At 35.4% G+C, this 24,098-nt stretch overlaps 1 protein-coding gene across 2 annotated transcripts in view; it reads left to right on the top strand.

The window, feature by feature from the left end:
• Positions 1 to 2,093: 2,093 nt before the first annotated feature.
• The window catches only part of LOC135844767 (serine-rich adhesin for platelets-like), a 117,977-nt gene continuing 95,972 nt past the window's right edge, over positions 2,094 to 24,098 (top strand). The window contains exons 1-2 of one of the 2 annotated variants that reach the window (XM_065363109.1): positions 2,094 to 2,260; positions 8,789 to 8,849. The gene's annotated coding sequence lies outside the window, so the exon portion shown is untranslated. Of the gene's footprint in view, positions 2,261 to 8,788; positions 8,850 to 22,261; positions 23,094 to 24,098 lie in introns of those variants that run through there. The other variant, XM_065363108.1, reaches the window with a different exon arrangement.

The raw sequence follows: 24,098 nt of genomic DNA, 5'->3' as shown, positions 1-24,098 counted from the left end.
CAAAAAAATGCCAATAAGTCTTACTTTCTGGTTAAACTATTGTTGTAAAGGTTCGATTTTTTTTAAAAATCTTTAAAAAGCTCTAACTTTTGCTAAAATTGTTAGTCTTGTTTTCTGCCGAAAATAGCAGAAGTCTTGCCTTTTATCGGAATTGCCAAAAAGTCTCGTTTCTTGTCCAATTTGCTAAAAATGGTCATTTTTTTCGCAAATACGTAGTTTCAGAAAGTCTCACTTTTTTCCACAAATTTCCAAAAATGCTCACTTTTTTCACCAGACAGTCTCACTTTTTCATCAAAAAGTTACGAAATAGTGTCAAAAAGTCCTGTTTTTTGCTAATGTCAAAGTTTGACTGGAGTGTTTTGTTTGGTAATTTTGTTTGACAAGTACACTAAATCTACTTGAAACTTCTGTTTTTTTTTTCTGTATCAAGTATAATAATTAGCTCGCGTTTTCCAACTTTTTTGGTGATTTTTTTGATTTTTTTTTGGAAAAATGAAAATACCAATTTTGTTGATTGTGATGTGATATACTTAATATTCATATGATTTGGAAACATTTTCATTTTCTTTTTCAAATTTTTGGAGGCTTCAAAAATGTTTTTTTTTCAGTTGAAAATGAAAATTAAATTGACCCAAGCGAAGGCAAAACCTTTTGGGCTATGAAACATTTGACAATCAATCAATCAATCAATCAAAAATTTATTTAATGACAATTTGCAGTGTTTTGAAACGCACAAAAATGATATTTTTAATGAGAGTTTATTTTTTGGCTTTCAAAAAATGTTATAATTTGAATGATCTTAGCAAGTTGAATTTTGAAAAGGAAAAAAAGAACAGACCTGAGGGAAGAGAAGGCAAAAGCCTTCAAAAATTCGTATTTCGAGAGGCATAAAAGTGACATTTTTTATACGAGGAGTTTATTTTTTGGCGTTGAAACATTGAAATTTGAATAAAAAGAAAAGAGTGAAGACCTGAGCAAAGCGAGGGAGAAATTTTTCGAAAATTTGTGTTTCGAGAAGTAAAAAAAGCAATGTTTTTCTTCCATCACAGGCTCTACTTTTGCCGGATCTTACAGAAAATGCAGGGGGGGGGGGGTAAACTGCCACATTTGCTTCCTCTCTTGAAGACTCTGGAACTCTGTAACAGGTCTTTATCCATCCATAATCTTCAATGTAAATCTTCACTCCTCCTCCTCCTCCTCCTCTTCCTGAGATCTTTGTATTCGTTATTCAACATAAAGTTTTCACTTTCATTATCTTATATGCATAAGCTGATCTATCCAAGTATTCATAATTCAACTACTTTCATTATTCAAAGTTGTGTTTATCAACTTTTCATTTTTTTCCATATCAACTCCTCTCCCCCTCGCATTAATAGACCCGTTCGCGTACGAGTGTTGTGTGAATATAGTGGGTGTCTAAGCATTGTTTTTCTATGCAAAAGTTGTCCCGGTGAACCCGGTGAACCCTCACACAACGAAAGAAAAAACGCTTCGACTACGAAATATTAGTTAAATTCAAGCTGTACCCGTACGCTTATTAAAACCGAATATCTCACCATGAACCGGTCTATTCACTCAATCATATTCTTGTGTGGAAATAAATACCTACTCATTGATATTGTCATAAGGCAGAATTTCGTTGAATTTGAGACTTCGAGTCCTCATTGAGTACACACTCGCAGATATGAAGTCAAACAACCTCGAACCAATCTGACGACTAGAAATTTCCGTATTTACATTTTTACTCGACATATTCAAGGTTTTAAAAAGCTTAAAGCTCGACCACAAACCAAACAAAATGCATTGCTGAATGCTGAAATGAGAAAATTCTCAACGTTGAACGTTTATATTCAGCAAGACACCTCGACGTACCTCGGTACCGTAACCCTATTCGGTAGTCGTTTTCCTACAACGAGAGAGAGAGAAGAAAACCATACAGGCAATGGGAGCGGAGAGAAGAGAGGATAATGTAATGTAATCGTCGACTGCAATGCGAGCGACACGACGCATGCGCAACGTGACGTCATTTAAACATATAACTCCTCTCATCCTGTGCGTTTATCGTAGCGTGGCCTTTTCTGTGTGTGAAATTTCGTTAAATTATTTCTCGTTTTGTAATGTAATGTCGGTTCTGTAGATATTCTACTATAATATAGCGAAAAACTGTACTCTCGAATCTTTTATTTTATCGTATATTCGCACTAATAAAACGCCTACGAACGTAATCGACGTAGTAATTAGTTAAAATTTCGCGATTCAGGTAAGACTTTGCTCAATGTTTACATCGATAATTAGTCAAAATTTTCAAGTCTGTGAGACTGGCGAGTGGCGATATCGTTCATTTGACGGTTTTTGTTATGTGTACGATACGTATAGAGTGAGTGGAGAGAAGGAAGTGAGAAGTGAGTTTTTGTACGATACCATTTTGCCCATCAAGGTTACTGTACGGAAAAGACGCGTGGAGGAGGGTTTTTCTAATACACGTTGAACAACGTTGGAAGAGTTTTAATGTTGGATCGTCGTCATCGTCGTCGTCGTCGTCGGCGTGCCCTGTGTGCTATACTCTACCTTTCGGCGTATACGCCATTATTAGTTGCCATATCACATACTACGAGTACATACTTATGTATGTATTTTTTCCATCTTATGTACATGCTTATTGCTCATTGCTCCGGCTATTTTGCTGTACGATCGACGACGACGGACGAGTCATCAACCTTGTTGAGCTGGCAGAATATTATTCGACGTTTGTCGACATTCTAGCGATTTATTCGATTCGCCGTGTTTATAGTCTGATCAACTTACGTGACCGATTTGAGGAACGTGTGTATCTCGCTTACGCCAACTAACGATGAAGGAATACGCTACGTGGCAAATTTTTACATTTTACTGCACCGTAGTAGATGAAATAAATCTTGAAAATATTCGAGTTATGATGCACTATAAATGGTTGCAGCGTTGCAAATAGGATTTCTTAATTTCTTATTCGTATTGGTTTCGTTGAATTGGAAAATTCTATTGTTTTATTATCATGTTATAAGGGATGAAATTGAAAAATGATTATTTATTTGATGTTATGGGGAAGTTTTTTTTCCTAATTATCGAGAGTAAGAGAAATAATAATCAGTTTGGTGTAGAATTTCTCGATATAGGATCGTTTGGTTTTCTTATCAATGATAAGTTTAAATTATCGGTGCCTCTAATCAAGCCTCAAGGTTGTATAATTTGAAGCTGTAGTATAACTACAAATGAGCGCTTGAATGCTTGATATTGTAACGTATTGAAATTATTCAATTGTTATTGAATTATGTAGTATGCTTCTTGAGCAATTCGGAGGAATACTTTTTTTTTTTAATTTTGATATGTGAAAGTCTCTTCTAAAATCATAGCATGGGGAACCTTTACTTTTCTCAAGATGGAATGGCGGCGCATGATCGAAAATTTCTTCCTGGTAATATAAGTTATTAACAAAGACACCTTCATACACTACTAATCGGAATTCTAATTTAATTGTTGATGTGTGCAGGTGCTTTTTTGAGCATTCACATGGCTCGTGAACTCCTGTTTTTTTGTCAAGTACCCGAGTTACTAAAGTTACTAAAAGTTTTGGTTTTAAAGTTACTTTTTTAACTTAAATTTTTCATACATTTTGAAGAACTTCTCCCCCCTCCCCACAGAAACTACCCCAAAATTTTCGTTTTTTTTTTTGCCAGAAATTGCCAAAAACTATCACTTATTGTCAATAACTTCCATAAAGTTCTGCTTTTTGACAAAGTTTTGCTTTTTACCGAAAATCATCAGAAACATTCGCTTTTTATAGGAAAGTGGCGAATGGAGTGTCGTTTTTTAGAAAAGAAAAAATTCGTAAAAGTCTCACATTTTTCCAAAAATTTTCCGGAAGTCTCGCTTATTTGACAGAATCAACGAAAAAATATTATTTTTTGCCACAAATTGGTAACTATCTATCAAAACGTGCTAATTTTTGCTAAAATTGCCATTTATTCTTGAAAATGGCCAAAACTTCTTGAGTTTTTGCAAAAAATTGCTAAAAAGTGTTACTTTTTCTTGTTAGTAAATCCTAAAAGTACTGCTTTCCGTAAAAATGGTCAAAGTCTCGCTTTTTGTCAAAAATTTTTGTTTTTTTCATTTACAAAATTTTATGCTTTTTAAGAAAGCAGTCAAAAATAGTTTTTTTTTTGCGAAAAATTCCAAAAAGTCTCCCTTGGTTTTAAAAAAATAATTCAATGAAGTCTCGTTTTTTCTGCAAGAAATTCCCAAAGTTCTTTCTTTGTTGGCAAAAGTTGCCAAACAGTTTCGCTGTTTTTACCTAAAGGTTGAAAAGTAGTCCAACCTTTTCAAACTAACATCGTAACATCCAAAACATTTCAATATAAAACTGTTCTGTTTTTTTTGTAATTTTTCTTTACTTTTAAAATATTTTACTCACGTTTTGTCATTTTTTTGGTTACTGAAGTTAGTTTTTTATTTTTGCATTAATTCCTTTGGTTGGGCTTTACTTCGAACGTGGAGTAGACATTTCAATTCAACAAGAAATAATGTTTTTAAACACTTCAACATTTTCAAGAATATTTTTTGAGTGGATTTTCATCCCCCTCCACAACTTCGAATAAAATGTATTGAAAAAATGCTAAAAATGAAAATTTCTGAGTCAAAAATGATTTTTGGTTCGGGGGGGGGGGGGGCGGGGGAGGTGGCAAAATGGGCTAAAAATTCTGCCAATCAGTTCTATTTTGAGATAAGTCGTGTAATGGTCAACTTCCTTTTTGTTAATGTCAAAATTTGACTTGCCAATGTTCTTTTTTAGCTCGATCAGTGTGAAGATTTCGATTTCCTCGAGGTAATGGTTTTGCACTTTGTTTATAAGAAAGGTGGCCGGGGGAGGGGGTGTAAAATTTACATTCAGACCTCTAAACAACCTGTTGAAAATTTCAACAGTCTTTGACTTGAAACCTTATCTATCCTTTCTTATAATCTTAAAAGTTTGCCAGTTGTGTGTTGTAAAATTAAAAAAAAATTGAAATAAAGAAACAATGTTTTTTTAAAAAATATTTTATTTTTTACTCTTATGCTTTCCGTACCCCTTCGATTTTTTATGGTAGCCTAGTTTTCGTTGAGAAATGTTGGTATTAACAATGTCGAATTATACTTACTTGTAGGAACTGTGAACCACCATTTTCATATTTTCTGTGCTAAAGTTGAAAGTTTGTTAATTGTTTTTATTTATTTTTTCTGGAATAGCACGAAAAGTCGAAGTTGTAATAATAAGAAGGAATGGAGGATGAAGTTGGCTTTCGCGATGTTTCCAGTAAAATAAAAAATTCATGTTTTTTTTTCTTTGCGATGCAGTTGAATGTTTTCTTAGATTTCTTCTTTCGTTTGGTGTCAGTGTCATAAGTCTCTTTCGTATTATTTTATTAATATGATTTCGGGTTCAATGACGTAAAAAAGTCCTTAAAAAATGGAGACCGTGGCATAATCATGGATATAATTTTCAAATGCTAAGAATTCAGTTTTTTCTTAATATTTTGTGTTCGATTGTTTGTCTCGAACCTTTTTCTTGTATTTTTCTCAGATACTGAATTGGAAAAATGTTCAATTAGATAAAATAATGGTTAATTGAAATAACTTCTCCTTCTAGTCTTAAGTACATTTTCGTATTTTATCAAAATTTTAAACTTATTTTTTACATTTTATCACCAAGTAAAACAATGTCTTTGACTTTTTTCCCCTTTGAAATTGACCACAAGGAAAGTAATTTGGACTCATTTTCAAAATGGAAATTTTGGATTCAAAAATTAGATTAACTTCGAAAAAAATCAAAACTTGATCAGCTTCTCAAATGAAATTGATATTTTCGAACCATTCTAGAGCTTCTTGGCAGTTTTTTTTGGGGGGGATTTTCCCAGGTTTGAAAAATCTTCATAAAAGAGATGAGAATGAAATTCAGCGCATACGAACTTGGATGAATCGTCCTTATCATTATGATCTCGTGGATCTATTAGAGAACAAAATTTTCAAGAATTGTTTCTGTCTGTTCTAATTTAAAGTAAACTTCTTGAATGCAATTTACTATTTTTGATATTGAAATTTTTCAATTGACGTACATACTTCCAATGGGATCTCTCGAGGGGTCCACCCTCGATTTGAAAGATGGTTTGAAATTCCCATAACCAAAATATTTTTAACTGACGGAATTGATTTTTTTGTTTTTTTAGTTAATTTTTGAAAATCCAAAATTAACCATTTTGGTGATTTGTTTTTTTTTCAATATATGTACTTACATAATATTGTGATGACATACTTAAGAAAAAATATAAAAATTGCTAAAATTATCAGCTAGCGCCACACAGCCAGAAATAATAGGACGCGTGTCAAAGATTAGTCAAAACCACTTTTCATTCTGGGGAACAGTATTGTATGTAGGTACTAAAAAACCTTCTGTAATTTGCACCAACCGCAATTTACAGACCGAGTGCAAAGACTGAATGTATTTTAGCTGGACAACACCCCGTGAGGCCTTGATACGCTGATATTACGCTGACGTACTTTACGCCTGAAATACGCCAAAATAACCATGGTAAAATTGTAGTATAATTGTCGTAAATATGAAAATTCTGCATACGCTCAAAATACTGCAATATTACAGTGGTATCTTTAGCGTAAATTTGCAGTTGGTACCATCAACGATGCATGTACCAACGTATATTCAGAGTACAAAAGCGAAATTTACGGGCAATAATACGCAGGTAAATTTGCAGTAAATTTACGTCAAATTTACCTGCGTATTATTGCCCGTAAATTTCGCTTTTGTACTCTGAATATACGTTGGTGAATGCATCGTTGATGGTAACAACTGCAAATTTACGCTAAAGATACCACTGTAATATTGCAGTATTTTGAGCGTATGCAGAATTTTCATATTTACGACAATTATACTACAATTTTACCATGGTTATTTTGACGTATTTCAGGCGTAAAGTACATCAGCGTATTATCAGCGTATCAAGACCTCATGTGTGCCTCACGGGACCAAACCCTCTACCCTATGTTTCTCACTACAACTTAATACTCCCTTAATTCTGGGATTTGTTTGGGTTATGGGTACTTCTGATTTTTGTCTGCAAGACATAATATGCATCTAAATTTCGGTTAGGTAGTTCATTTTCATGCAACTTTAAAATAAAATTATAATTGATTAAATTTGTTTTATTTTGACTTATAAAGTTATCACAGTATTTAGTACAGTGAAATCTGCTTATTATTATCACAGTTAATGTTATCAATTGATTAAGGGCAGGGCTGGACCCTAGAACACGGAAAATTTAGCAGCCCACCGAGATATCCCATTTTAGCGGCCCTGATTGTGGGCTCCTCAATGAATTGGCCAACTTTTTTTCTCCCATTTTTTAAAGTGCAGGACACTGAGCATAAAAATTCATTCAGAAATTTTTTAAGCAGCCCAGTTTTTACCTCACTAGCCCAAATACATCCAACCCACTGAAATTTTCTCGATAACTTGATGGTAGGGTCGAGGCCTACCTCAGGGTATTCTCTATCTCTGCCTCTGTTATCAGTAGCGATTTTTGGTGATAACTACAAACTTTGGTCAGGGATTGTGCGAAAACTTTTGGATGGATTTTTGTGGGGTTTGGACGGTTTGGTTTATTTTACTCAGAAAACATTCAAAAGTGAGGGTATATCGAGATATTTTTGATTTATGTCATTTGGTGGCCGTTATTGGGTATAGAATGGAGGTACTATTGATGTTCAGATCTCTGTTGGAAAAGCCAACTTAGAAAATATGGCTACATACCCGTGCTTTCAATGATAAAATATTAGCATTGGTGAGAAAAATAATTGAAAGAATTTTGAAAATTCATGGAGAAATCTCTGCCCAAAGTTCTGATGGGAGCAGGTCACAGGACATAAGTACAACTAAATTTGTTCACTGGATTACACACAGTCTTATGAACGAACGATGAAAATAACGAGCAAATCGGCTTCATATTTTGAATGTTTTCACAGAGGTAAATACCTCCTGGGCCACTTGTACGACTCTCGTTCAAATTCTGAACTAAGTTTAACTCATTGTTTGTGACCAGTTAAACTGAGTTCAAATTCTTGACTGAGAGTCCTACAATCCGCCCTTCCTCATTGTTTTTGACCCGTTAAACTGAGTTCAACATCTTGAACTAGAGTCATACAAATGGCCCTTAAAGTTATTGAAATCGTTTGGTCCCAATCTTTTACATCTACTAATACCTAATTACACAGAAATTCCATCAATTATTGTGATTGGAGCATTGGATAATGTTATCATTTTTAACTGATTTTAATGAGGTTTTTCATGTTTTTATGTAATTTTGAAATGTTTCTAACACTTTTCCACCCAGTTTTTGCCTAATTTTTCTGAAATTTCAGAAGTTTTTTCTGATCGATATAATCTTTAATAAGTAAGTACTTTAGTTTTAACTTATTTTCAACAATTTTTCTGAAAATTTTTGCAAAATTTTAGTTCAATGACTATTAACGCACTTTTTAGAGGTACATAGAATGTGTTTGTAAACAATGTCCAAATAAACACTATAGAAATTCTTGTCAAAAAAATTCACTTATTAAATCGGTTTGGGACAAACGTGATAACTGATAACAGTGATAACATTAAGCGGCTTTCACTTTATTTGCTAAAAACCTCTTTTCTGATGAGTGCTCATCTTACATACTCACTCGATATTTATTCGATTTGTTTTTGGTTGTTTGATTTCAGGTCATTAGATAGTTACATTCATATCGGATCTGTTATCAGTCGAAGAACTCTCCTGTGCTTGGTAAGTGATGAAATCCATAATATTTTTATCTTATGTTATGTGTTATGCATCTTCATAGTTTTATGCTCATTGTTTCCTAAAATTGGAAACAGAAAAATTGGCAAATCTCAATAAATGAAACAAATCTACATACTTATTTAAATTTAAAACCAAGTATTCAAATTCTGAAATGTCGAAGTCACTCAAATTTTCGCAAGCTTTTGCCTTTCACTTTACTCGGGCCTGTTTGTTTTTCTTTTTCAAAATTGAAATTAAGAACCCATTATTAGAATTCTAGTATTTTGGTGTCAGTTCACTTTTGGAAGTACGAATTTTCAAACGTTTTTGCCCTCGCTTTGTTTGGATCAATTTCTTTCCCTCTTCCAAACTAAAAAAAACCTTTATTCAAAGCTTTCAAAAATTCAAAAAATAAAATTAAAGATTTTGTAAATCTTTGCAAATTTGATATAAATGAGCAAAATCGATATTTTTTCCCTCACATTATCTGTTGGCAAATTCGATCGATACCCCCTCCCCTTCAAAGAGTCTTAATTTCCTCCCTGCTATGTGTCAATGAAACTTCGTATATGGTTTAATTGAAAATGAAAAATCTGTCGTAAGAATTGAGATAGTTATTGTTTTGTGAGTTCGAAGAAAAATAATTCGAGAGTTTACGAATGTTATGATTTAAAATTTCGATGTTGGTACGAGAAGGTACCTACTGTGGTCTACAAAAATGTGCATATATACCTACGTATATTTTATCTCCATACGAACTCTATTTCATATCGTTTATGTACTACTAACATATCGAGTAGGTACCGTATCGTAGGTAGCAGAGCATGCATATGAGTATGGTGTATGTGAGAGTATCCATGTTGTATATTGTGTATAAGTGCAGAGTGCACACGCGACACCATTGTAGTAATGGTATTTTTATAGCAACACACACATTGACGCACGGTAATTGTACCTAGCTACACGTTAGTACTCGGTATGCCAGAGAAATTACTCGTAAAGCCGAAGCCAAGCTCAGGTTTTATTAGCGTGCTGTTTTTCCTTCCGATATTTATTATTATTATGATATTTTACGAGTGTATTTGAGGCGCAGATATGCAATTTCATGCACACCAGTGTTGAGCGGAAATTAAGCCGGCGATAGCGTAGGTTATTTTTACAGGAAGGCTGGCACAGTGCGGTGTATTAAACCGGTTTCTTTCCCCTTTTTATATTAATGTATCTACTTTTTGTATTTTGTACCTGTAATATGCATGTAGATGTTTTGTTATGGTGTTAGTGTGACGATTGGGATTGGGTATCTCTTCGACGTGTACCTATTCGAGAGCTTGAAAACGTATAGTGTTGGTTCGCAGCATTGACCCAGGTGACAATAGTACATGGAGTGAGAAAAACTTCTGTATAGGATGAGTTGCTTCAACTCTCTGAAAATTAAATACTCTTCAACCTTTCAACAAAAATAATTGTAAAATTTATTTTTGGTTCATTTAAGCTTTCATGGAAAGGAAACCCAAACTTTTTCAAAAATCAAAAGAAAAAATTTTCAAAACGATCCAAATGCATCAAAATTGAAAAAACTCGATAAAACAATAAGAATAAAAAAACCTCGTAAAAAAATCACTCCAACGATACCGAAAAGATAAAAAACAAACGCGATTTATATAATAATAATTTAGGCATGAAGAAAACTTCGTAGCAAAAAAGGAAAAGAAAATTTAAACACATTTATTTAGATTTTTCCCTTATTCGGTCTACCTATCCCTCGCTTATGAAAATAATGATTGTATACGAGCATCGTCTTCTCTCTAGAATCGTTGGTTTTTGAATTTTGCGTTTTTTTTTCTTCTTCTCAACGCTCCAACCCACAAAGACGTAGATATTCTCTACGAACCGTGTGCTTTTCGCCAGCACCTGCGATAGTACTGAAATTGATTTTTTCATAGCGTCGTGTCCCGATATCCAAACTCTGAAGGGTTCAACTATCAAACCAACGCTCTGTGATGTATGAAAATTAAGTATTATTAATAAGTTCTCGATTAGGTTAATTTTCGCGCTCTTTGTTTCCATATCCAAGTGAAAAACTCGAACGGTAGGTATCGATTGAAAATACACGAGTGAGAAATTACAACGAAACGATCAAAAAGAGACTACAGGTACTCGTTTAGTATACGAGAAGGTGCTGTGGGTGGGTATTCGGTGTATAGGCATATATTCGTTTGCTGTTTCATCAACTACATACATGCTGTATAAATGACTGTGTATGGTACAGTACCAACCTTATCCTTCCATATGCCTATTACTTCGTACACTACAGCATTTGGAAATGGTTATTATAACGTGGTGTTTTCATCAAAATGATCTTCTCTCGGTGTTGTCAGTTTAAAAGGAACGAGTTGAGTGCTTTAGGCAAAGACGAAATGTGATGCGTTTCGCACTCGCAAGATATCGCTTTTTCACCAACAAACAGCCAGAGCATTATTCGTCTACACTCTTGTGCAGGTAATGATAAGGTGGGTGTGAAAGGAGGTAGTCGCAGGAATGAGATGGTAGAAATTAATGGAAAATAGGTCGTTAAGGCTACGACGAATCGAGTGAAAAAAATTTACTGCTTAATTACGAGACCGATATTACAATTTTACGTCGGTTATTCGGCTCGTCGTGAAATTTATGCCTTTTTGTTATTTACGAGTCGGGGTAAAAATTTCAAAGTAGGGAGGGCCGGAGGGTTTTGCTTTGGTGGGTTTATATGGTGCATTGTTGAGTATCTGAGATTATATAGAATAGACGTAATATTGCCTGAAAAAGAGATTGTTTTGGAATTTAGATAGCAAATGTGATGGTGGAAATCATGAGAGAGCTGAAATCAGTTGAAATTGTTTTGTTTTTATTTGTTTGTGTATTTATTTATTTATTTATTCGTCTTTTTAGAAGGAAAATAATAAGAATGAGGCTCGAAGTGAGGGTTAATTTTTGAGCTACTCGATTGAAGATTCAAGTTTAATTAAGGTTTTCGATCTTTTGTCTCCTTTTGTAAACCTATGAACTATATTGTCCTGTACAAAAGTTATGAGTTCAGAGGTTATTTGAACATTTTTTGTATTTTTTCTTTACCTAGGTACCTATCAGCGTGTTTTATTTTGTACAACTTCTCCCTCCATTTCTCTTTCTTGTCTTTCTGCATTCATCTCAGAGGAAAACGTATGATATTTATTTGTACGTAGAAGAGCTGGCAAAACGATTTTCCGAAACGAGCATGCAAATACGTTATGTTATTTGATTGACTTTTAAAAAAAAGAAATACTACGGATAGGTTTTTCAAGACCGTTACTAGGAACTTAAAATGTTGGAAAACTCCTTAATAATCACCATAGAGCATTTTTTTCGACTTTTACAATTCATTTTTAGATTTTAGTATAATTTTGATCACTATCCAAAGTTTGGATTAGTTGTTGAACGAATTGAAATTAATCCGTAATCGATCAGTTCAAAAGTGTGGATGTTAAAGAATGATTTTGTGTTTTTTTCGTATGTAAGTAATATTTTTTTTTGGGGTATGAATTTTTCATTTCTGGTAATGGAGCAGGGAAGACAGTGATTTCAAAATAGAGGGATTAAAATTTTTAATACACATAAGTAAAGAGTAGCTTGGAATTGTGGCTTTCAGGAGTTTCGATTTTTTAACTTCTGCTTATCACTGAAACCCATTCTAATTGACCAGAAACACTGAAATTTGTCGTATACTTCCCCACCACCTCCCCAATGGGGGTAACCTAAAAAGAAATGGTTTCAATTGTGTGACACATGAAATTGTATGTTTTCAATATCGCTGAACACGAATACAACCTTAGTTTTTCAAATTGACCTCACCCATGGCTCCCAGAACCTCCCCCAATTGGTGAAGGTCCAAAAGAAATTATTGTTGGGGGCCGTGGATGGGGTCGAATCAAAAATCTGACGTCATATTCTTGTTCAGCGTCACCAAAAACATGCTACATATTTCATGTGCCGCACTAACAAAACTCTATTTTGAACTTTTATCCCATTTGGGGAGGTGCTGGGGGCCGTGGATGGGGTCCAATCAAAAATCTGACGTCATATTCCTGTTCAGCGTCACCAAAAACATACAATTCGATATATCACATGCCCCAGATTTTTTTCTCGATAATTTGGCCCAAAATGGGGGGGGGGGGTGCTCCATCTTCATTGAGAGATCCCATCTCGAATCTTGAATATTTCGAAAAAGCATCAAAAGGTACAATCTATGGAAATATTTTCAGAATTTTAAATGATAGCTCCTACTTATTGCGCCATTTTGAATTTCAACTTCCAATTTGAAAGTTCAAAATGCTTAAAAAGTTCAAAATTCAATGTCCTTTCGAACTGTGAAATCAGTTTTGATCTAAGTATCATAGTTTTGGAGGAATGCGCTGCTGAAATTGAGTACCTCGAGACAATGTGAAAATAATGGAAGCCCCTCCCACCCGACTTTGAGGGGGCTGGTTTTCAGCAGGGTTGTAAAAACAAAATGTTTTTCGGTTTTCGTTTACAGATGGTTTATGTTTCAGTTTTTTTTTGTTTTAATTTTTAATTTTCTTCATTTTTTTTTGTTTTCTGTTGTCGTTTACTTTTTACATTTTTTTAGTTTCCAGATTTTATTTTTGTTACTGTTTTCTGTTTTCGTTTTTTCTAAACTTCAATTTTTGTATTTTTTTTTAGGGGAGAGGAGGGAGGAGGAATTTTAGTTTTTTACAGCCCTGATTTTTACTCTGCAGGCAGTTTTTAATTTCAATTTTTTTTAGGTGGTTTTCTGTTTTCGTTTTTTTCCAGCCTTATGTTTTCTGGTTTTCACATCTGGTTGTAATTTGAGATTGTACAATTTAAAATAGTCGTGAATTTAGCCATTTCATGACTTCGTGAAATGAAATGATACCAATTTCACGATCATTTAAACGTGAAAACAGTAATTGTGCAAAAATGAGGATGAAAAACAAAATTTATTTCAATTTCTTTTTTATTTAAAGTTTTTTGGTTTTCAGTTTGTGTTCTCACTTTTTTTTTTTTGGTTTTTTTGGTTTTCATAATTCAGATAGTGAATAACAAAGTAATAACAATGATTTTTTTTCTTTTAGTTTCATTTTTAGGTTTTTGCGATTTCGTTTTCAGTGTACGGTTTAGTTCTTAGGATTTTACAATTTCATTTTCAGTTTTTGGGATTTTCCTATTTCTGATTCAAGTTTTACGTTTTCGGTTTTCGTTTTTGCTTTTTCATTTTTCAGTTTCGTTTCAACTTTCAAGTTTTTGTTTTCGTTTTTCAGAAATGCAGTTTTTGACGTTATTTACAACTTTTTTTCGTTTCGTTTTTTATTTTTGATTGCTTTTACTTCTTCGGTTTTTCACTATTTTCAATTTGGATTTTTCAATTTTCGGTTTTAACGTTATTTTTCTGTTTTTTTGCATATCCAGTTTTACAGCTAAAAAAAATCAATGTGCTACCTAAGAAAATGTTAAAAAATATAGAAAGCTCTGATTTCCAGAATTTTGTGGCATTTTGATTTCTCTTCTCCCTCGTCTAGTCCGAAGAAAATTATATCACTTTGGTAAAGAAACCAAAAATGACAAAAAAATAGAAAAAATCCACTTTGAAGAGGTTGCTCTCTTTCCCCACACAGTCGAGCTTTTGTATAAAACTACATATTCTTTTTGATCTCTCGTCTCCACAATATCCGAATAAGTATTTGACTGGACAAATTTCTAGTTACCAGGATCCAGACTGCTCTTAACCTTCGTTAGACATAACGTACGTTCTAGTATAATACAATTTGATAGAACGTACAACAGCTCAGGTAAAAGTGGCAGTTAGCAAGTTTTAGGATTTTGCCCGCTAGTAATTGACATCTTTAGAAATTCGCTGTTTGAGTAATGATGTTGGACGACGATGGCATGGCAGCAGCGGAAACGAGGTACCTATACCGTATCCAGATACTACGCGTATTGTTTAAACTTCGACGATACCGAGGTATTTTTTTTCCACCACCGACCACATGTCACTTCGGGTCCTCTATCGATTATTCTGTTTTCTATTCGACGTCGTCGTTTTCATCGACGACGACGTCGAACTGCGGAAAAATTCGAGTTTTTCGATTCGCTAATCACGCGAATGTCAACTCGAAAGAGAGAGAGACTCAGGTACAGCCAAGGGAACGCATCGGTCAGCTGCGTCGAACGATCGAGGGTTATTTTTAAATCATTGTAAAAGCCACAGTGAGAAGAAGAATTTTCTCTCGAGTAAAAATACAGCGACTTAGAGCCAGCTCGTGAAATGGTTTCGTTATTATGGTTTATCTCGCGTACTACAACTATAAGCCCCTCTACTTGCTCTTCAAAGTTCAACGTACAAACAATCCCGAATCCCAATTTTCTAAAAATATCCGGTACAGGGATAGGTAGGTACGTTGAGGTGTGGTGTGCGGAGGTACGTACTACGTACTCGTATATAGCGTCGATATAGTACGTAGAGAATTTCCCACATGGGTATCGACTCGAGCGACGGTTATACTAGAGACGCCTTCGATCCAACCAGTTATGCAAACTAGGAAACACCTTTGAATACATACGCTCACATTTGGCTACCGCACCGCCATCTTCGTCGTCGGCTCGTGCACATTTTTTTCAAAAAAAAAAAATGGTATTACGAGGACTGAATCTTATACGCGAGGATGCAGTTCACCATTTATCTAAATCTCTAAATGAATGAAAGAGAAACACATACTACAAGGCACAAGCAAGCAACCCAGCTTCGTAGTCGTCGTCTCTCCGGTACTCCGCACCGTGACCGCCGCATCCATTGCGGCACACCGCGCCGCCACCGCCGCCGCCAGTCGTCCACTAGGTAGTAGGTACTTCTAATGTTCAGAAAACCGCCAACTATATACGTACGAGTACGACGAGAGTACTGCCGCGCCCGCGTCGTATTGAGGGACGACGACGAATGGACGGACGGGACGGACGGTCGGAGACGTAGTGTTGTGATATTTTAATTATACATAAGTGAGAAACGTACGCTCTTATTTTCTCGCGCAACGTCCGCTTACACTCTTCCACCAATTCGCCGCCTAGCTACGCTACGCAATGCTATGCTATGCCATGCTATACCATATAAATGCTAATATAGGTAGGTAGGTGAGTCTAGGTAGGCATCTCTCTCTCTCACTCTCTTGCTCTTTCTTATATGTGCACTATGTAGTATGTACCTACTCGTATTATGTACCTCTATACACGCCGTGCCCGTGTCACGATTACGACGAAGAAAAGAAAACTCTTTTCTTGTACATGGTTTTCATCGCATTATTGCATAACCAGAATAATGGTAACAGATAATTCTGCCGTAAGTATACTTCGATATCTATCAATATTACAAAGTCAGGCTTCGTCCCTATAAGTTTACGAGTGAATTTTGTTCTTAAAATTTTAAAAATAGATGCATAATTTTGAAAAATTTTCAAAATCTGCATCAGCTCAAATGGTGATTTATTCATCTTTTCACATTCCATAATCATGCAAGGCAGTCATTGAAAGGTAAACAAGCAATTGCAAATTGAAAGCGTTAGTACAGACACTGGAAAATTGCAAAAGAAATTCATTTCAATAAAATTCCACAAGGTGTTCAAAAATGATTTTTTTCGTTCTCAAATAGTTTTTGGTATAACTTGAAGTTCTACGACAAAATGATCTTTCATCACAACGAAGCAGCTACAAGACAATAAAAAAGTAATCAGCTCATACAATTTTGAAGATGGGGCTAATTGAGGCATTTTTACTCGTATTATGGAACCTTTTTTGCCATATTTAAGTAGGTAGAGGTTACCTACATCAGAATCTACATTTAAATTTGAATTTCGTTGCCAAGCAAGCTTCAGGGAAACCAAATTATAAGCATAAAAATCACCCCTTTGAGCACAAGAGATAAACAATAGAGTAGATCGTGAAAAAAGTTGAAGGAATTTGATCAAATTCATTGGAGATCTTCATTACGAGTCGAAAATGTTACCCAGAATAAATTTTAGCTGTGGAAGTGCCCCCAGAAGGAAGGAATACAACCTCAAAAAGGGGGTATTTTGAAAAAATTGTGTTTTTCGTTCTATGTAGTTCCTACCTCATCTGCTTTAGGAAAAATTGCTCAGTTTTTTTTTGGGGAAACTCTCAACTCAAGTCAAAATGAAGATCTTCACTGAAATTGGTCAGAATATTTCGATGAGTATTTTCTTTTTTTATGATCCGCTAGTAAATTAGGTACACAGTTGAAAACTTTATAAAACCGTGAAAATTCATTTTTTCAAACCTAATAAGGAACATATTTGTGGAGTTTCCGAACGTTTATATCGAATTTCAGATCCCAGATCAATCCAGATGGTTTCTAGCAATAACATTTGGGATGGAATTGTTTTTTTTTTTTTTTTTTTGAAAAGAGCATAAAAACAAGCTTTCTCGACAACACTTGAATAAGTTATACTCGTTTTTTGGTCTAAAACTTGCCAAAAAATGCCAAAAATTCTCACTTCCATTTCAAAAGTTTTCAAAAAATTTTGCTTCAATACCAAGATGTTTCGAAGTACTTAGTCTCAGTTTCCTGACGAAAATTTGGTTACAGTATTATTTTTTGCTAGTAAATGGCAAAAAGCCCCCTGCATTTTGCTAAAATTGTCAAAGTCTCGATCGGGTATCTTGATTAGATTTTAATTGGAATGTTGATGGTTTTGTATTTTGTTTCACGATTATAATCGAAATGTTCTGATTTTTTGGTTTTTGTGATTTTTTTGGTTACCTTTTTAAACTTTTTAGGTTACTCAAGTTTTTTTTTACCGAAAAAATAAGTATGAGTCCTGCTTGAAAAAGTTTTCGAAATTGAAACCTGTACGAATAATATGTAAAATGATAGACCAACATGAATGAAAGTGTCTCAAAAATGCTGTGAACTAATGTTAAAAACGCTCAAAAAAGTATTGAAATCCTGGGAAATTATCCAAGAGTTTTTTTTTGTTTTTTCAAATAAATCGCTGAAAATAACCTGTGGCAAAATTCAAGTAAAATGTGGCTAAATTCGGCAAAATTTGTATTAAAGATCTTTGAATTCTCCCCTAAATATTACAATATTAAAAGCTTTAAAAATAGTGCAAATTAACAAAAAAAAAAAAAAAGATAAAATATCAGTCTCCACTCCGGACAATTTATATCTTATTTCACTGAGCCAAAACTTACAAATTGGGAACCCTTGTGGGAATACACATTTAGAAAAAAATTTGAGCCAAGTCAGTTCATTTGCAACAGAGTATGAGTGGGTCATAGTTGAAATTGGGAAAAATCCATCTCGACCTACCCAGGTGCACCTGAAATGAAATCGAAACAAAATCATAAAATTTTTGATTGCTATTTTTGAAAGCTCGCTCTTGATACAGCAGATACTGCAAATTTCAATGACAATATTATAAGAAAATCGAAGTGAAATCTGCACGATTTTATGATGATTTTTCCTCGTATATTATAATGTAAAAATATTCTCAGTTTACAGGGTGCCTAACGGTCATAAAAGTCATAAAAAGTCATGAAAAACCCATGAATTTTGCTCGAAAATTGAAAAAAACGTCCTCGCAGTTTCAAGTTATTCAACTTTTTTTTTTGGGGGGGGAGGGGGTTATTTTCATGCGATAAAAATCTGAAAAATCGGTCATGAAAACCTGCCGTGACTCTGGCCTTTGTAGAAGTACAGGCACGTTAATGGAAAAAAGTAAGTAAGTCATGATTTTTTGGATGGATTAGAAGTAACTTACGAGTATACGTATTATCAAAAGCTAACCGAAAATGATAAATCTTAAATTTTTGAACAAATATTGAATATTGTTTATTTTTTGCAAAATTCAGAATATCCGTTAAAACTTGAAAGTAGGTAGGTATGTAATAAATATATCTGACAATTTATTTTCAATAAATTTGACCAGGGCCGTACCGAAGGGGGGATAGAGGGAGCTTCCCCCCTAGGCGTCCGAAATGGAAAAAGTCGGCAAATTGGCGATTCTCACTCGTCAGTTGGCAAAAAGGTCCTAATTGAAGAAATGAAAATTTTGAAAATTTCAACTTGAACTCCAACACAAATAGTTGCCAACTGGATTTTGAAATACCAACTGGAAAAATTCAAAGATTTTTCCAATCATTTTTTATAGTCCAAGAGCTATACCACTGCGATTGGGCCGAAATAACTGAAAGCTGGGGATGGTCTCAATAGTTAGTATACATACCCCTATTTTGAAAACACTTGGTCTGCTGATCCGCAGCTGCTGCTTTAAAGCTCAGTGAAAGCTCTAAAGTTCAAAATTTTTCTAAACTTTCAGCTGAGAAAACTGATGGCTAAAATTGGTGCCTAATTATAGCATTTTTCACGCTGAATCCGAATATATCGGTCTGCCGACCCATAAGTGCCGCCAAAGCCCCGCCAGACTGGGTCAAAAGGGGAGCAAATTTGACAAATTTCATGTTTTTGGGCTGAATTCTCATAAAAAGCTACAAAATCGGGTTAAAAATTATTTTCATGCAGTTTAACGGAATGCTCTATGTCTAAGATGATTTTCAGGCAACAAAATTTTTCAAAATTTTCATTTTTTGGGGGGTGGGGCGTGAGGGGAGTATTAATGAATTTAGCAAATATGGCCTTGTGATATATTAAAATGTATGTTTTTTGGGCCGTAGAATTCAATTATGGCAATATTTTTCACATTGGAGGACAATACAGTCAAAAAACATATATTTTGATGTATCACAAAGCCGTATTTGCTGAATTCATTAAGACTCCCCTCACGCCCCACCCCCCAAAAAATGAAAATTTTGAAAAATTTTGGTACCTAAAAATTATCTTAGCCATAGAGCATTCCATTAAACTGTTTGAAAATAATTTTTAACCCGATTTTGTAGCTTTTTATGAGAATTTAGCCCAAAAACATGAAATTTGTCAAATTTGCTCCCCTTTTGATCCAGTCTGGCGGGGCTTTGGCGGCACTAATGGGTCGGCAGACCGATATATTCGGATTCAGCGTGAAAAATGCTATAATTAGGCACCAATTTTAGCCATCAGTTTTCTCAGCTGAAAGTTCAGAAAAATTTCGAACTTTAGAGCTTTCACTGAGCTTTAAAGCAGCAGCTGCGGATCGGCAGACCAAGTGTTTTCAAAATAGGGGTATGTATACTAACTTTTGAGACCATCCCCAGCTTTCAGTTATTTCGGCCCAATCACAGTGGTATAGCTCTTGGACTATTAGAACTTGAATTACACATTTTTCTGGGCTTTTGCCCTCGCTTCACTCGGGCTAAACGAACCCCTTATTATTCAAGGTTTGAATCGGAAAACTAAACTCTCACTCGCATAAGGAATTTTTTTTCTCAACACATGAATTTTTAAAAGCTTTTGGCGTCGCTTCACTCGGCCTCGTTTGCTTTTCTTCTTCAGGTTTAAACTTTTTAAAAAACATCGTTCAAATTTTAAGATTTTGAAGACTAATTTTCGAGAGCTTTTGCCCTCGCTTCGCCCAGGCTCGTTTGCTTTTTATTTTCAATTTTGAATTTAAAAAAAAATCATGATTTGAATTTAAAAATGCTCAAGTTAGATACTAATCACACTCAAAAAAAACATCGTTTTTAATACCTTGTGAAATACTGATTCTCGAGAACTTTTCCCCTCGCTTCGCTCAGGGCCGTTTGCTTTTCTTTTTTAATTTTTCAAAAACAATCATTGTCGAATTCCATTGTTTTATGTCTCTTGGAATACTAATTTTCGAGAGCTTTTGCCCTCGCTTTGCTCGGGCTCCTTTGCTTTTTATTTTCAATTTTGAATTTTTCAAAAAAAAACATACCTATTTTTTATACCTACCTCTTGAAATACTGATTTACAAGAGCTTTTTGCCCTTGCTTCGCCAGGGCTAAAAATTAAACATATTTTCGACATCCGCTTGCTTAAAAAAGTCTTAGGATGTTTGAAGTCATTGGAAAAGTGAAAAAGTTGAATATAAAATTCACCTCGTCTACCCCCTCCCCATTTGTTTGAAAAATGTCCTGCTAAAAGTCCTTCTTGAAAAAATTTGAGTTAGAATTTTCAAATTTCAATGCAAAAAATGTTACCACTTGGCATTTTTATGTCCCCCCCCCTGGAAGAACCACTTCGGTACGGCCCTGAATTTGACTGTGGATAAGGTTGAGAGATTGTGTTGCTCGGGCGGAGTGTCAAAAATTTCGACTCCTACTTCATACTGTAGGTTTTTTTTTCATTTTGTACACTTGATACGACGATACGAATAGATGAATTTCATTTATTATTATTAATAAGAGAAGAATCTCATTATTTAAAGAATTGAAGCGATGAACTGATTAAAAACAAAAAAAATTGTGCTTTTTTAGCTCTCCCAAAAATTATGGAAAAAAGTGGATAAAACTGAGGAGTAGGTACAGGTAGGAGCGGAGTGAAGTTGGAGTTGAAGTATTTGGAATGAAGAAGTGGTGTGAACTGGTGTCTGGTGTGGTGGTGAGGAGTGGAGGTATTCCAATTAATACTCTCGCAACACTCTTTCAGCTAACCAGAAAAAATGGGGCTCTGTAGTTCTTCTTAATGGCTGTCCTTCCTAACCACGGTTTCCCATGGAGACTTTTTTTTTACTACGAGACTTCAATTCGCCCTGTCGTCTTCATCTTCATCTTCATCTTCGTTTTTATAGCATTTCTAGTCGTAGCACCGTTCTCGGATTCCTTATTCTTAAACCATGCATTTGATAGCAAAAGCTTACATAGGTAAGGGATGGAAAAAAGGGTGAAATTCGAAAAAAAAAATACAAGCATAGAAACACTCCATACAAGAGTAGAATCACAGTCACAGCTACATAGAGAAGGAAAAGCAAAAAAGAAGGAGAATCAACGAAAGGCAAAGAGGCAGTAGCAGGATCAGCAGTGTAAGTAGTAGTAAAGAAAAAGAAGGGAAAAGAAAAAGGAAGAAAGAGCTGTAGTGTATAATATCGTCGCGTATAGTATGTTGTGTTGGTAGTATAACTACACTACGATACAGCTCTATAAGACGAGAGTATGTACCAAGAGGAGTGCGAATGCGAGCGGAGTACAGGAGTACAGAGCCAAGCAGTAAGCAAGAGAGCCGAAGACCGAAGAGCTCTAACATACACACAGAGAGAAGCGAGAAGCTCCGTGAAAAACGAGCGTCGAGCGATTCTCGAACGAGAACACCTTTCCACCCGCCGCGCTGTCTGCGTTCGTGTTGTGCGTTTTGGAAGTAGAGAATCATCCAATCGGCGCGCGAAGTCATTTTATTATTACAAAACTGGAACCGTTGCCCCGCGTAACGATAAGCAGGCGAAGAGCGGCGGATCATTTCTGTCTTGTCTGTCTGTTGCTGCGTTACGTTGTATGTCGTGTTCGTTTCGTGTTCTCTATCTCTGTCGTGCTTGTTGTGCTTGTGCTCCAAGTCGAACCTATCCTATGTACGAGTGTACTACTAGTCCTCGTCATTTTCGTTTCTTCTTCTCGTTACGAACAAGTGATACGAGGATGTTGGTGCGGTGTTCTATTCGCGTTCGACGTTCATTTTACTCTACTTCAACGTACCGTACATCGTCATCGTAGTGGTGTTGTATGTAATTCTAATATACTTGTAAAGTCTACACATTTGGCGACGTTTTTTTTTCCAATTTCATTCTCGTCTAGCTTACGAGCTTTTTTGTCAACCACGAGGTGAGTCCGTGATAGAGCAAGAGAGAGAGAGCGGTTCGTTGGTAATGATGAAATTAAAAGCCATTTTCATTTCGTCGCGTACATTTTAGTCCTCTCATAGTCGTGCGGGTCGCGTGTGTAGTGTTCGTTTACGAGTAAAATAACGCTCTTTTTTTCGTCGTATTCGATTTACATACGTATTATTAATACGAGTAATATAAAAGTGAAGGTGTCAGTGTGTACGTGTTGAAATAATAACAAAAAAATAAAATAAAAACCGTAGCTTTTCTCAGCTATTCGTCGAGCTGGTTGCGGTGTTGTTATTAGTGCATTGTGCTGTGCAGTGTCGCGATAAAGCATACAGCTTGTGTGTATCGAATATGTTCCTTTGTAACGTGTAATGCCGATGTACTAAGGTGTAATTTTCGTATAATAAGACCCAACAACGTTCACTGGCTGGTAACTGGTTAAAGGAAAGGAAAGTGCGGTTATGAATATGTAAGTATCTTCTTTGGCTGTGTACATATAGGTAGACATGCACTGCACCGTACAATACATACATTATGTTCTCGTACCTTACCTACATTTTACGTAGGTATTATTTTTAGTATTTAACCGTTGGTTGAGGAAATTCTATTCGTATATATCCGCCATCGCCTACTCAGTACTCTCGAATCGAAATTCGAGTAATGAATTATGAAACGTTCGAGTTGTTCGTTTTCCATACTGTAGGAGCAACGTACACTCTCGAAGCTTCTTTTGGTTTTCCGGCGATGATGACGACGACGTACGACGTACGACGTGCTTGGCACTTTATTCTCGACAGAAGAACGGTGAGAAAGAGAGGAAGTCCTGTCTCGATACGAAGTACGAACGATGACACATTTACACTCCGAAATCCGCGATTCGTTTTGAAATTAGATGTTCGTACTCGTCGTACTCGTAGTATGTACTTTGCATCAATCGTTGGCCGAAACCGAAAGGAATCAAGAGTGGAATGGAATGTAGGTGATGTAGTAGGCGCGGGTGATGACGATGGCAGATGCCAGATGGAAAATCATGCTGGAATTGGAAATACACTCTACTCTACGTACATAGTAAACGTATTTGTACCTAGTCTTATTATTCGTTCGGTGCATAACGCCGTGAAATGGTGGTCGTATATTGATGGGGAGGTGAAGGAAGAGAAGGCGACGCCGATGGTGCGGTGGTTCATGAAACGTGGTATTCGAATTGCGTCAACGAGTAAGGCGAATTCTCGCTCTATTGTGCGGTAATTTATCCTCACTGAATGTTGCGTGTTGTTGTTGAAGCTGAACCGTTTATAGATAGGAAAAACTGGGCTGGGAAAGGGATGAGGGCTTTAGCTAACTCGATAGTGTTTCATAGTTTGGCGGTGGTTTGTTGTAAATTGACTCGACTCGACTCCTTGGTCTCATTTATGTACGAGTTAGGAGTAATTAGCGTCGATGGGGAGTTTTTTTTTCTTCTTTCGTGTCATCT

The sequence above is a fragment of the Planococcus citri genome, chromosome 4, assembly GCF_950023065.1.
Source record: "Planococcus citri chromosome 4, ihPlaCitr1.1, whole genome shotgun sequence".
In the NCBI taxonomy this organism is placed as follows: Eukaryota; Metazoa; Arthropoda; class Insecta; order Hemiptera; family Pseudococcidae; genus Planococcus; species Planococcus citri.
Note: the sequence above shows the minus strand (reverse complement) of the source record. Positions and strands in the feature narration are given on the sequence as shown.